We start from the raw sequence: 12,519 nt of genomic DNA on the forward strand, positions 1-12,519 counted from the left end.
AGGATATAAAAAATAGGGAAAAAATGAGCGCGTAAATGTTTAAAAATAGAAATACTAAACAAAACTACTCTCTCTCTCTCTCTCTCTCTCTCTCTCTTTTGAAATTTTCAGTTACATTTCAAAGAAATCTTAAGCTGTTCCTGCTATTTGATGATATACTCGATAATCGTCTGTACTCTCAGTTTTCATCATACGTTTTCGATTGTTTCAATAATTCTGCAGTATCACGATACCACACACACACACACACACACACACACACACACACACACACACACACACACACACACACACACACACACACACACACACACACACACACACACACACACACACACACACACACAACATTTTATTTAAAATCATGTGAAACTAGTACCATTTTGTCGCTTCGTTAACTGAATTCATGGGGGGGGGGGAATTCCCTTGTAACATTTGTAACCTACAAATCAATAAAAGCAACTCGCTTCAGAGACGTTTTGTCCTCCTGCTATACTAGCACCCTCAACCTTATAACCATTTGTCTTCGAAAGCGAATTTATCTTCTGTTTGCTGTATTGGGAGGTGTTCTCATTTATGGACTCTATAAGTTCTTGTTTGTAACTAAAGAAGAGTCTGAAATGATTTTTTATGGCTCCCTAGTAATGTTTATTATTTAGTTTTAAGAAGTCCACCTTCATTTCAGGAATTGCACTTTTTGCTTTTGTTTAAAAGGAAACTGCTAATATTAAATGCTCTCTTAGTTTCCAAACATAACACAATTATAGAAGTTGAATACAAAAGAATCCAAGATATCAAAGGATACACACCGAATACCGAAATAGCATTCTTATAATCGTATGTTAGATCATTACATATTATTTTATAAAATAAAAGATACATTTTCAAACTCGTTTCTATTCCTTCAAAGGAAATAGTTAGAGCCCTGTTAGCCCTACTTCTGGAAATCGGTCGAACTTACCTTAACCTTACACTAACCTTGATCTCTTACCTTAGCCTTCAACGATAGCTGATCACAGGCCTATCGATTGTTTTGCAGGCATCGAGAGAGTAAAGTAGAAAACTGCTGCCATTTTATGATCTTTTAATGTAAGTTATAACGGTCTAGAGGTTCAAGCATTCAGGCCACTTGGCCTATAAGCCTGGAAAGGAAGAAGAAGAAGAAGAAGAATTTATAGATAATAAAGCAGGATAGTAATAATTGGATCTGGATTGAACTCGACTGGATTGCATTGGATTGGTTCATTAGAACAAACCTCTTACCTAAGAGGTTGGTTCCTGAGGTCAGTGTACATGTCTGCCAACCACGTGTGCTCTCCTGATGTTTCTGTTTTGTGGGGTGAAAACGAAACCTTCAGAGGAAAGTCAGCAGCCATTTCCATGTGAGACAAGTGACTTTCATTTCGGAAGTACACATAAATGCTCGTTACTCCTAAAGTGGATTCTCAGTTTTTGTAACACCAGTTGCTAAGGTGGATTTCTCAGTCTTTCCAACCAAAGGGACGTCTTCTTTACAGATACCAACTATGAAGTTCTTAGCAAGCACTTCCAATGAGACTAAAATGGGGGAGTATATATCCTGAATGACGAATGCTTGCGTGTGTTCTATCCGATTCGACCCTTTTTAGGAAGGAGAAAAAAATCTGTCTTGGACGCGAAGAAAAAAGGTTTTCTTCGCGTCCAAGACAGATTCGAATAAAAGCCATATGTTGCTCTTCTGAATACACCATGGAGGCGCTAAAATAGGGGACCAGCTGTTGCAGATCTTTTAATATCGCATCTTTAATTTATCTTTTCTGTCTTATACACGCAGATTTACGAGTAGATGGTTCGCTGAAATTTGCATGTTAACACTTTTTATTAAGAAAATTCTCGACCTGACTTTTATAAATGAAATGTCACGTAAGCACTACGGAATAAATACTAGTCCTCTGGAAGGAATCGTTTTCGTATTGATAGTTGGACTTTTTTGTATCTTCTAACTATCCGAATGATGATTAATTTACTATTAGAAAGTTCAAATTGAAATTAAAAATTGAAACGCTAAAGACTCTGCAGATCAAAAGATGTTTTCTTTTTGTTGAAAAATTTAACAGATGAATTAAGCACAGAACGATAATTTTAAACGATACGAGTGCGTTTTGCATGACTAAATGAAGCAAAGTTACGTTAAGCTAACTAAAGAAAGAAACTTTGGAAATCAACTGAACTTTGCACGTTGATTAAACATTTTTGAAGCTCTTTCTAATACTCTGGCTTAAATTCATACTCGTAACTCTAATTTTTATTTTTTTAAACTACATGTACCTTTTATTAGAAAACTTTTCATAATATTACTTTGAATTTTCTAAATGCTTAATAGAAATTGGGAAATAGGATTAAAACCAAGTTTATAAAAATTGCAATCATCTAGGAGATGCAATCATCTTGGAATCATCTAGGAGAATCTTCGTTTTTTTTAGAGGTCGTAGGTTTGATGAACAATTTCGAGAAGTAGCTTAAGAGATCAATAGATATTCGCTCAAAGGCGCGAACTTCGATAAATTCACTCCAAATCACGGAGAGTGAAGTTTAGAAAGAACTATGAACCGCAAATATAGAAAAACAGTAACATCACAGTATTAAGTATTAGGGGAAAATATTAAGGAAAGTGATCGGAACTTACCCCACCTTTACCACGAGTTGCCTCAGACTTGAACTATGTTCAGGAACAAACTTGACTTATTGTCTGTTTGCTTACTTAGGAAAAAGGATTAAAACCAAGTTTATAAAATTGCTTGGTATATTTAACACACACACACATATATATAATTGGATGCATAATGAAATATGTGAAGAACAACTATTTCTCGTCCCATTTGTTAAGTCCATCGTTTCCATTTTGATTCGGTGTCGATGTAGCAGGGTCTCACAACTCTCTTTGTATAAACGTTCCAATAGATTATTATTTTTATGAAGACCCTTAATTTTCTTCCAAAGAATTCGGTGTCTGGTGGTGACAGCTGCTCCTAACCCTGCAGATCTACCTGTTTCGCCAAATTAAGACAATCTGCACTGGCAAGGAATTTGATAAACTCCAGGGGTGAGGGAGGGGCAAAAGGCAGACGTTTATCTTTAGCTGAGCCTAGAAAAGTATATATCATGTTGATAGGACGGAGGGACACTTGTGAGCCAATGATTATACACATTGTTTAAAAAATATTCTTCAGAAGACTCACCAGAAGTAGAGATTACATGCCATTTCAAATTTCAAGTACGTCGTGTCATGACCCATAAAATCTCTACGAACCGGAAGCCTGGAAGCAAAGCTAGCTATTTAACGGATGGCTTTTCAAAATACTTCAATAGGAAAAGGGAGGAGATTCCTATTCAAAAAGTTAGCTGTTACTGATTCATTGCTCACTCGGTATAGATGAAGTCGTTTGGATGGAAAGAACTAGGTTCGAATTCTGTCTATGAAGGAAGAACCTTATCAGGGCTTTTTAACTGAGGGCGAGTTAGCAGTCTCATATAAAGTGGGAAAGTTTTTCTCCCAGGAGTTCTGTTTTTTAAATAAGAAAAACAGACTCCGTGAACAGACAAGAGCATACTTTTTAGCAAAGAAGGAACTGAAAACTACTTGTTCTGTTATAGTAAAGCAGTATTACTACCCATCAATGCAGGCTGTGGAAAGAAGAAGGAAACTGATCAACAGAAAAGTTTCTAGGGAGTGTGAACTAAAAGAAATGGAATGGTAAACGCCAAAAGTTTTAAGTTGGCAGACCAAGTTAAAGAATCATTTTGGTGTATCAGAAGCATTCGAGCGAATCCAGTTTAGATTGTTGCTCCTCTTTTCAGCAGTTTTCACTTGCCATCGGCAATATGTCCATGCCACGTTCTGTTTTAAGATGCGTCTGTGCTTAGAGATGGAGTTCTTGTATAAGTTTCCAAGAAGACCCTTATTTCTTCCAGAAAAGCGATGAAGTGACCGTTCAAAGTAAATTCCCAGGTAGTCTTTTAATATATGAATTATGCTCAAGTCTAGAAGAAAGGAATCTGATTTTCAAAATGAAATGTTTTATTTTTTACAATGATAATTTGCAGTTTTATTCAAAGTGTCCTACTTTGTGTGTGTGTGTGTGTGTGTGTGTGTGTGTGTGTGTGTGTGTGTGTGTGTGTGTGCGTGCGTGCGTGCGTGCGTGCGTGCGTGCGTGCGTGCGTGCGTGTGTGTGTGTGTGTGTGTGTGTGTGTGTGTGTGTGTGTGTGTGTGTGTGTGTGTGTGTGTGTGTGTGTGTGTGTGTGTTGCCTTCAACAGATGGTTACAGATGTTTCTGCATTATAAGACTCTGGGAGGCGACTGAAAGGGCAGTACCGCATTAAATACCTACACCTTGGTTAAGACACTGACCTATGTCATATGTTTGTTAAACGACTAAGAAAGGAGTCATAAACTTGAGCTTCCTTAATTTAAGAACATAAAGTTGCATTTGGTCAAAAGCAGAGTAAACGTACCGTAAAGCAAGATATCTGGAGGTCTATCGATTCCGCGGAGTACGCATGAGCAGATAGATAGAAACTGTAACGGAGATCTATAAGAGGACATCCAGTGGTCTGCCTTTTGGACTGTTCACACGGCCTCCTTAAGAAATACTGCTTATCCAGCCAGCTTTACGTCCTCTTTCCCATCTGGTAAGTGTTTTAAGATGTATACGCTCATTCCAATCCTCTAACCCGCAATGAAAAGGCTTTTACAGGTGTACAGTTTATTATATTGCGAACAGCATAAAGAAATCATTCCTGGCTCTGCAGAAAGAGCTTTCCATAGTGTCACTATATTAAAACGTGACTATGTCATTACGAGCGTTCTGTTTACTAAGATATAGATGTTTGTCTATTTGCATGTTTACTGTCTATATGTTAAAGGCTGTCTTTGTATCTCAGATGTTTTTATGTTAAAGGTTATCATTATGTCGCTTTGTTTAGTCGTAATGTTTTCAGTTGCAAGATTGTACTGTTCATATCGTCCTTTTACTTTCCTTTTAAGTTTAAAGAAAGCTGGATATGTTTATAGAAGATCTTTGGATCTCAAATGGATTCCATGTCCTGTTAATTACACATTTACTCTACAAGCGTTCAGAAGGCAGACTATATCTGGGTTAACGTTATAGACATTTAATGTTTAATTATTTTATGCAAACGATAAGGTGGTTAATGGTTAGATATTCTACTCTCTACACCAAAAGTCGATTTTGAACCAACGTCATGCCTTCGATAAAAATCATGAAAGTATCATGGAATATGAAATCCATAAAATCATTCAAAATCAAGTGAACGCAGAATACTATTTGCGGAATATTAACATAAAACAACTAATATTCGACTTATTAATAATAAGAAAGAAAAGAGACTACTGTTATCTTCTTACAATATTGTTCATTGTTTCTCCGTAAGTGGTGTCAGACATACGGCCTACTGCCACACATCACCATACTGATGGTTTTAACTGATGATCAGATTATGTTAATTAATGTTTGGTATACTCCACCAGGCATTAGTTAATGTTCCGTGATAACAGCTAATAAGAAAAAAATAAACAGACAGTAATTAATAAGAAATTTGAAATATACTAGTAGTCGCATATTTTAAGCAATTAAAAATGAATTCTTTCTTTAGTCAAATTATCTAAAAATACTGAAAGTTGAGCATCTACAGATGATTTCACTAAAAAAATAATTAATTTTTAATTGCTTAAAATATGCGACTACTAGTACCGTATTTCAAATTTCTTATTAATTTTGAATAAAAGGAATATCATTTATTACCATCACTGCATCGCGTGTCTGTAATATCGAGCATTTTTAACGTTTGGCTTGCCATTATATGATTATGTAGCTTTTTATTGTTGATATTGTTTAGGATCATAATCAGACAGAAAGAATTGAGGCACTGAAGTGAGTGCATCTTGTTTGAAAAATGCATGTGATGTTCCGCAAGTTAGTCCGTTTCTTAGAAGAAACAACCATCTTGTCAAGGAGTGGGGAAATCTGTTACCCTCTGCTAAATCACCTTCATTTGTCCCACACGTAGTCTTTATATGGTGAGTTTTTAACGTGTAGTATCGATTAGTTTCCGTAAGAATCGTGGCATAGTTGGTCGGGCTTCACAATCTAATATTTTGTTCCTCAATGCTTTGGATCAAAACTGACGGAAGCAAGGGTATTTGTAATGACCTCAACAACGTAGTGACTTCTACTATAGGGCTGTTTATTTCGTGCGACATTATATAGTCTCTGTTGTTAAATGAATTGTTAGCCTATCTCAAGAAAGTTTCAGTCAGGAAACCTGACACGAGAATAGCTAATGATATGAAAAAATAACATCGCACCTGAATGTAAACTGTAAAACAATTTCTGAGTAAGTTTAATCACATAATCGTAATCAATAATCATAGTGTGTTCAAGAATGAATAGGGGCATGTGAACACTAACACGCATATAACAAAAATCAATGATATAGTAAATGAAGGTGAATCAAGTTGCTCAGCTATTTGTTATCTGTTAAATGACACGTGGTTCATGAGTCTCATCTTCTAAAAGAATTTTATTTATACATTGACACAATTGTTTTTTTTTCCTTCCTTTTCTTCTTCTGGTTGCATTAGCCAGCCTGTAGGAAGCAACAGCACAAAAATGAAGATATTTAAGTGGGGTCACACCCACCTCAGCTGGCTTTTATTATTATTATTATTATTATTATTATTATTATTATTATTATTCGTGACACCTTCAAGGAGTCTGAAGACTCATTGCGGGAGGACACTTACTGTGCGACTTTCCTCTCCACTACTCCAACAAACCTCTACTACCAATCACCTATATCAACGCCATCTACTGCCCACAGCACCCACCACCACCACAACAGCGAGTAGTTTTTTGTCTGTAAATTGCATGTGTTCTGAAGGAACACATGCAATTTACAGACAAAAAACTACTCGCTGAAGGGCTGATTTGTCTGTACGCAGGATGTAAATTTATTTCTGTAAAAAACTACTGAAGGGCCGATTTGTCTGTACGCAGGATGAAAAACACGAGTTTCTGGGAGAAAAAACCCTGCTAATTACGTTTGAGATCGACTAACTCACCTTCAGTTGAAAAAGTCCATGAACTGTTTCTATTACAAGGTTTTTGAAGAAAGCCAGCAAAGAAACCTAATACAAATAATTAGGTTTCTTTTCTAAACATAATTTTCCTTAAGACTAATACATTTATTCCAGCGATGCTCCAGCGCCATTATCCCGTCTCTGTAGTGGTTCTGAGTAAGATCTGCAAAATACCCCTCTACAGCTGCAATCGCCGCGAGGAAGAGTTTTAGTTTTGAGAAGAGATAGAAGTCAGAGGGAGCCAAATCTGAGGAATGGGGTGGATGTTCCAACAATTCATATTGCAGATCCCTTAATTTTCCCATTGACAAAACACTTGTGGGCAGGTACATTGTCCTGATGAAAGATGATTTTTTTCTTCTGCAAACCGGGTCTTTTCTCACGAATGTTTTCATCTAGTCTGGTTACAAGATCGGAATAATATTCCCCGGTTATTTTTTAATCCTTGTCAAGATAATTAATAAACAAAATGCCTTTAGCATCCCAAAACACCAATGCCATGACCTTTCTTGCTGATGGAACCGATTTTGTCTTCTTTGGCGCTGAACAACTGGCTTCTGTCCACTGTTTTGACTGCTGTTTGGATTCTGGAGTATAATGGTGAATCCAAGTCTCATCCATAGTAATAAATCGACGCACAAAATCAGTTTTATTCTTGTTAAAACGCTCGAAGCACTGTTCAGAGATTTTCATGCGAGGGCGTTTTTGATCTGTGTTTTTGTCGAGGCCGAGAACTTTTCAGACCACCCTCGTAGATATCCATCCTCACCTTTGTTCAGTGCTCCTGCTTTCTCCAGACGAACTAATGGATAAAGGAGGATTAACGAAAAGAAAACAGTTTTGGCAACGTATAAGTAAAATTATTTTCAAGATGGTACTCACACACATTTGATATTTACCAGTTGGCGCATAACGGATAAAGCTGGCTTCGCTTCATTACTAGTTTAACTACACGAGTTGTTGTTATATTCATGTTTCTGGAATCTCTTGTATTACAAATGAAGGTGTTCTTCTTACTACAATTAAGAGCAATGAAAGACTCCGTTTAAAACTTAATGTTCCTCTCCTTGCTTGTAATTACACTGGTCAAAAAATTAAACTTTTTTTTTTTAAAGTGAAATTAATGTAAGTGATTTCAGTCCTCTTTCAGCTGCTGAATTCAAATCGAGAATGAACAGATGAAGGTTATGACCCTTGGAGATTATGTAATAAGGAAAGCTGTTCCAAGAGGGGGGGGGGGGAACAACGAAGCATATATTCTCCCAATTGTCTTCTTCTTGAACTACGTCAAGAATTTCTAGGGAGGTGTTTGGTGCATAACCCAAATGTTAGCAAGAAATTGCTACTGTTATGTAAACACCAAATGAAAAAGAAAGAAATTAACATTTTAAGAAATACAAAAGCTAAGTTGACATACGGACTGTTACTTCCGTTTAATTTCTATGAGAAGCGTACATTTAATTTCGTAGTTAGAATCAGGCTTAAGACTAGTACCTCACTCTTTTAGATCTTCCAGCACCAGCTTCACATCACCACCACCACCATGAGATATTGCAATCCTCACGGCGATGAACCTTCTGCTTCCAGTGTGAATAAGGTGTCGTTATCATAATAAGAAAACATTTATGAAGGTGTCGACAAATTCCATCTGACGGAACAGAAAGAATTTAACCATTTCTTTTTAAAGATTCAATGGATGGAAACAGCACATAATATCACTGGATGATTTCGTCTTTAACAATGGAATTTATTAACTCCTGCAATAAAAATTCCAGTTTTTAGGAGGAAAAACCATCAGAAGTCCAGTTTGTTCCATATGTTGAGACAAAATATGGAACTCGTTATGATGTGACATAAATGGTACGTTTAACGAAATGAATGAAGTTGTGAGCTGTAAGATCGGGCTCTTCTAAAACAAGCTTAAAACAATGTTGTTGCGTAATACTTTACTATGAAATTCTTGCCACTTTTCTCACACCTGCAGTAAGTATGAAGAAGACTTTTGAAATATGCCAAAGTCGATGAAGTAATTGAGTACAAAGGAGTAGGAGTACAAGGACTGCGTTTTCGAATATTTCTGGCGGTTTAAAAAAAAGTAGTAATTGCATATCCACTATATGAGTAAAGAAGATTTAGAAAACGTAACACCGTCGCGTTTGTACATATTGGAAAGCAGGTCATTGACTGAACACATATGTTTCAATATGAAATATGAATCGACCATATTTTTACAATACACATACTGGGTGAAAAATACATAGAACATAACAAAATAATCTGTCAACTGTTTAGACCTTTAAAAAGCGTTTGGCTCAATATGGCACGAGGCATTATGGAAAATTTTAGAAAATTATGGTATTGACAACAAAATCATTAGGATTATTAAATCTATTTAATAATTTCAAGAAAATGTCTCCTTCTCGAAAGTATTTTACAACAATTAGAGAGAATATGAAACCCAATTATCGTTCACCGGACAATATTTATACCGGCATTGCTTATGAAAAACATGAAAATCGATGGCAAAAGAGTGTCTTCATTTCAGTATATAACTTCTATATTTCCAAAATTTCAAAAGCTTAATTTAGGGAGAGCATATTTCTTAGAGATCATATTAAGGAAGTATAAAAAGATGCAGAATTCGTAATGTGTATCACTAAAACGGTCCCTTCATTCTCAACTGAACTTCCTTGCTGAAAATCCTGGTGTAGCGAACGGCAGCCAAAGCAAAATGCTCCACTAGAAGATCAGGTTGGTATCATGTTCTAGTGGAGTAATGATGCTAAGGACAACTAAACGCTGGTATGAACTTGGAGACTGTTGTTCGTTTCTTCTGAGAGACTTAAAGTTTCTAACGAAAGAAAACAGAAACACGTGAGAAGTATTTCTAAAATAATGAAACAAGCGCTTTTATGTGAAGATCATTATGTTTCCACATATTTGTTCACGATGACACCAATCTGTTACCGTGCAACACAATGAAACAACGAGCAGTGGGCTGAACAATGTGATGCCACCTCGTGGTTGTATGAGAAAACAAATATTGCAACACTCCCTCCTTACTTATATCCCTCGACTCCCCTGCGAAATGCACATTTTCTATCTACTACTTTATTTTCACCCTATTTACCATGCTTTTCTAAGACACCCTCGTACAACCACAAGCGATTAGTAAGGGGGGAGCATGATACCAATGTAGATACATTTCCTTTTCCATTCCTTTATCGGCGAAAGGTGAAATAAGCTTTGAATGTTTTAATAACAGATGTTTTGTCTTCACACGAGTACATGATTCTTGGTCATGTGTGTTATGTTCAAAATAGAGAGAAGTAATATTATAGATATACTGTAACATTTCTGTATAATATATTTAGTATTTTAAATTAGATTATTCAATGGAATTGTTCTCAGATTTCCGTGATAAGCACATGTTACCTCTCCCCGTTAACTATTAAAAATGTTGTCATCAATTTCCTATGTATCCCCAAGGGGTGTTCAAGTTACTATGACAACACTACATCATTAAATTTACATTATTATCAATTTCCTATCTACAATTTTCCTTCAAATTAGTCTATTACTTGTAAGCACGCGAATATGATCGTACCTAACACTTGTTCTTCTAAGGCGGTTCTGAATGAATCAATACACCTAGACTTTGGTCTTCCTCTAGATCTATTTCCTGCCATCTTGGCATCAAACACCTCTTTTGTTAACCTACCTTTCTTCCCCCCATTGTATTTAAGTGGCCATGCCACCTGAGATTAGCTCGCCTCGCTCTGCTGACACATTCTTGAATGCTAACAATATCAAGTTTCTTTCTAATATCTTCATTTTTAATCTGATTCTGCCATTGATACCATTTAGTACCCATACACGTACTAAAGGTTGATTAACCAACACACACACACACACACACACACACATGGCATAAAAAACCAAAACAACCATATAGATTTCTCGTGGTTTAACCACGCTACTAACGGGACATTGAAAATTAAGACACTACTTACACAGACTCCATATATCCTGGAATCGCCATCATGCACTTGTAGTCCATACCTTCAAAAGACTGTTGACCACATACTCTACGACTGTCAGCTACTGGACTCCATCCGGATGCCCCTAATACAACACGTCATCACTTTCGGAGACAAGTGGCCAGTATCAAAACAGAGACTTATCGAAAAGTATCACTCAGAATTAATAAAATTTGCCTATAAGATCAACTTCCAGTGCTTGTAATCAAACATAAATTACTGATATTGTGTAAATTATATGGTGTTAATATATGGATGTCAAGAATCGAAAACAAAATAGAAAGCAGACTATCAGATGAACAAGCAGGTTTCCGGAAGTCGAGAAGTCAATCGACCATATTTTTACAATACACATGCGTTTGACTCAATATGGAAAATTTTAGAACATTATGGTATTCACAACAAGATCATTAGGGTTATTAAATCTCTTTATTCCTCATCTGATATAAGAATTTCAATTCTCACATCAGATGAGATCAAATTAAAAAGAACAAGATGCATCCCTCGTCCCCTCTTCTTTTTAATTGTTTTCTGGAACATGACGTAGATGAAGCTCTTCATGAATATGACACTGGAATAGTAGTTGACGGACTAAGAAAATAACTTGCGTTTTGCAGACATTATCGATTTTCTGGCAGAAGGTGAAAAAGAATTACAAGAGATAACCAGCCGCGTTTTTGGAACATTAAAAAAATATGGATTATACATAAACCTACAGAAAACAAAAACAATGATAACCTCAAAATCAGACATCGAACTCTTAAAGATATAAATTAGCAATGAACAAATTGAGAATGTAAACAAGTTCACTTATCTAGGAAGCACGTTGAGTCAAGATGGTCGCTCAAAAACGACATTAAATACCGAATTGCTATGGCAACAGTGGCCCTACAGAAGTTAAAACCATTCTGGGGAAATAGAATATCAACCGCAACCAGACTAAGACTAATTAACACCTTGGTGAATTATATCCTCTTGTATGGTTGTGAGGCCTGGAATTTATTGAGGGAAGATGAGAGGAGACTCCTGTCTTTTGAAATTAAAACTTACAGAAGACTTTTGAGAATTCCCTATACTGCTCACGATACCAATGAAAATGTCCGAAACCTGATTGATTTAATAGACTGGAGAAAAATTGAAAATATTCTGAGTCATCAGAAGAAGACAGATGAAATGGTTCGGACATGTGGAGAGGGCTAATAGCATTCAAAGCAAGCACCAGAAGGAATCGTTCCGGGATCAAGGGTTAGGGGCCGACCTCGATTAAAATGGATTGATAACATAAAAAAACTGACAAATTCTTCCCTTTCTCAACTGACATCAAGAACAAGAGACCGAGAT

The 12,519-nt window shown here is 36.3% G+C and overlaps 1 protein-coding gene across 1 annotated transcript in view; it reads left to right on the forward strand.

Moving 5' to 3' along the window:
- Positions 1-4,487: 4,487 nt before the first annotated feature.
- The window catches only part of LOC150097998 (xibalbin-1-like), a 72,169-nt gene continuing 64,137 nt past the window's right edge, over positions 4,488-12,519 (forward strand). Inside the window, exon 1 of the mRNA XM_090406297.1 lies at positions 4,488-4,668. The gene's annotated coding sequence lies outside the window, so the exon portion shown is untranslated. The remainder of the gene's footprint in view (positions 4,669-12,519) is intronic.

The sequence above is a fragment of the Typopeltis vanoorti genome, chromosome 16, assembly GCF_054136105.1.
Source record: "Typopeltis vanoorti isolate ZY-2024b chromosome 16, IOZ_Tvanoo_1.0, whole genome shotgun sequence".
Taxonomy (NCBI): domain Eukaryota; kingdom Metazoa; phylum Arthropoda; class Arachnida; order Uropygi; family Thelyphonidae; genus Typopeltis; species Typopeltis vanoorti.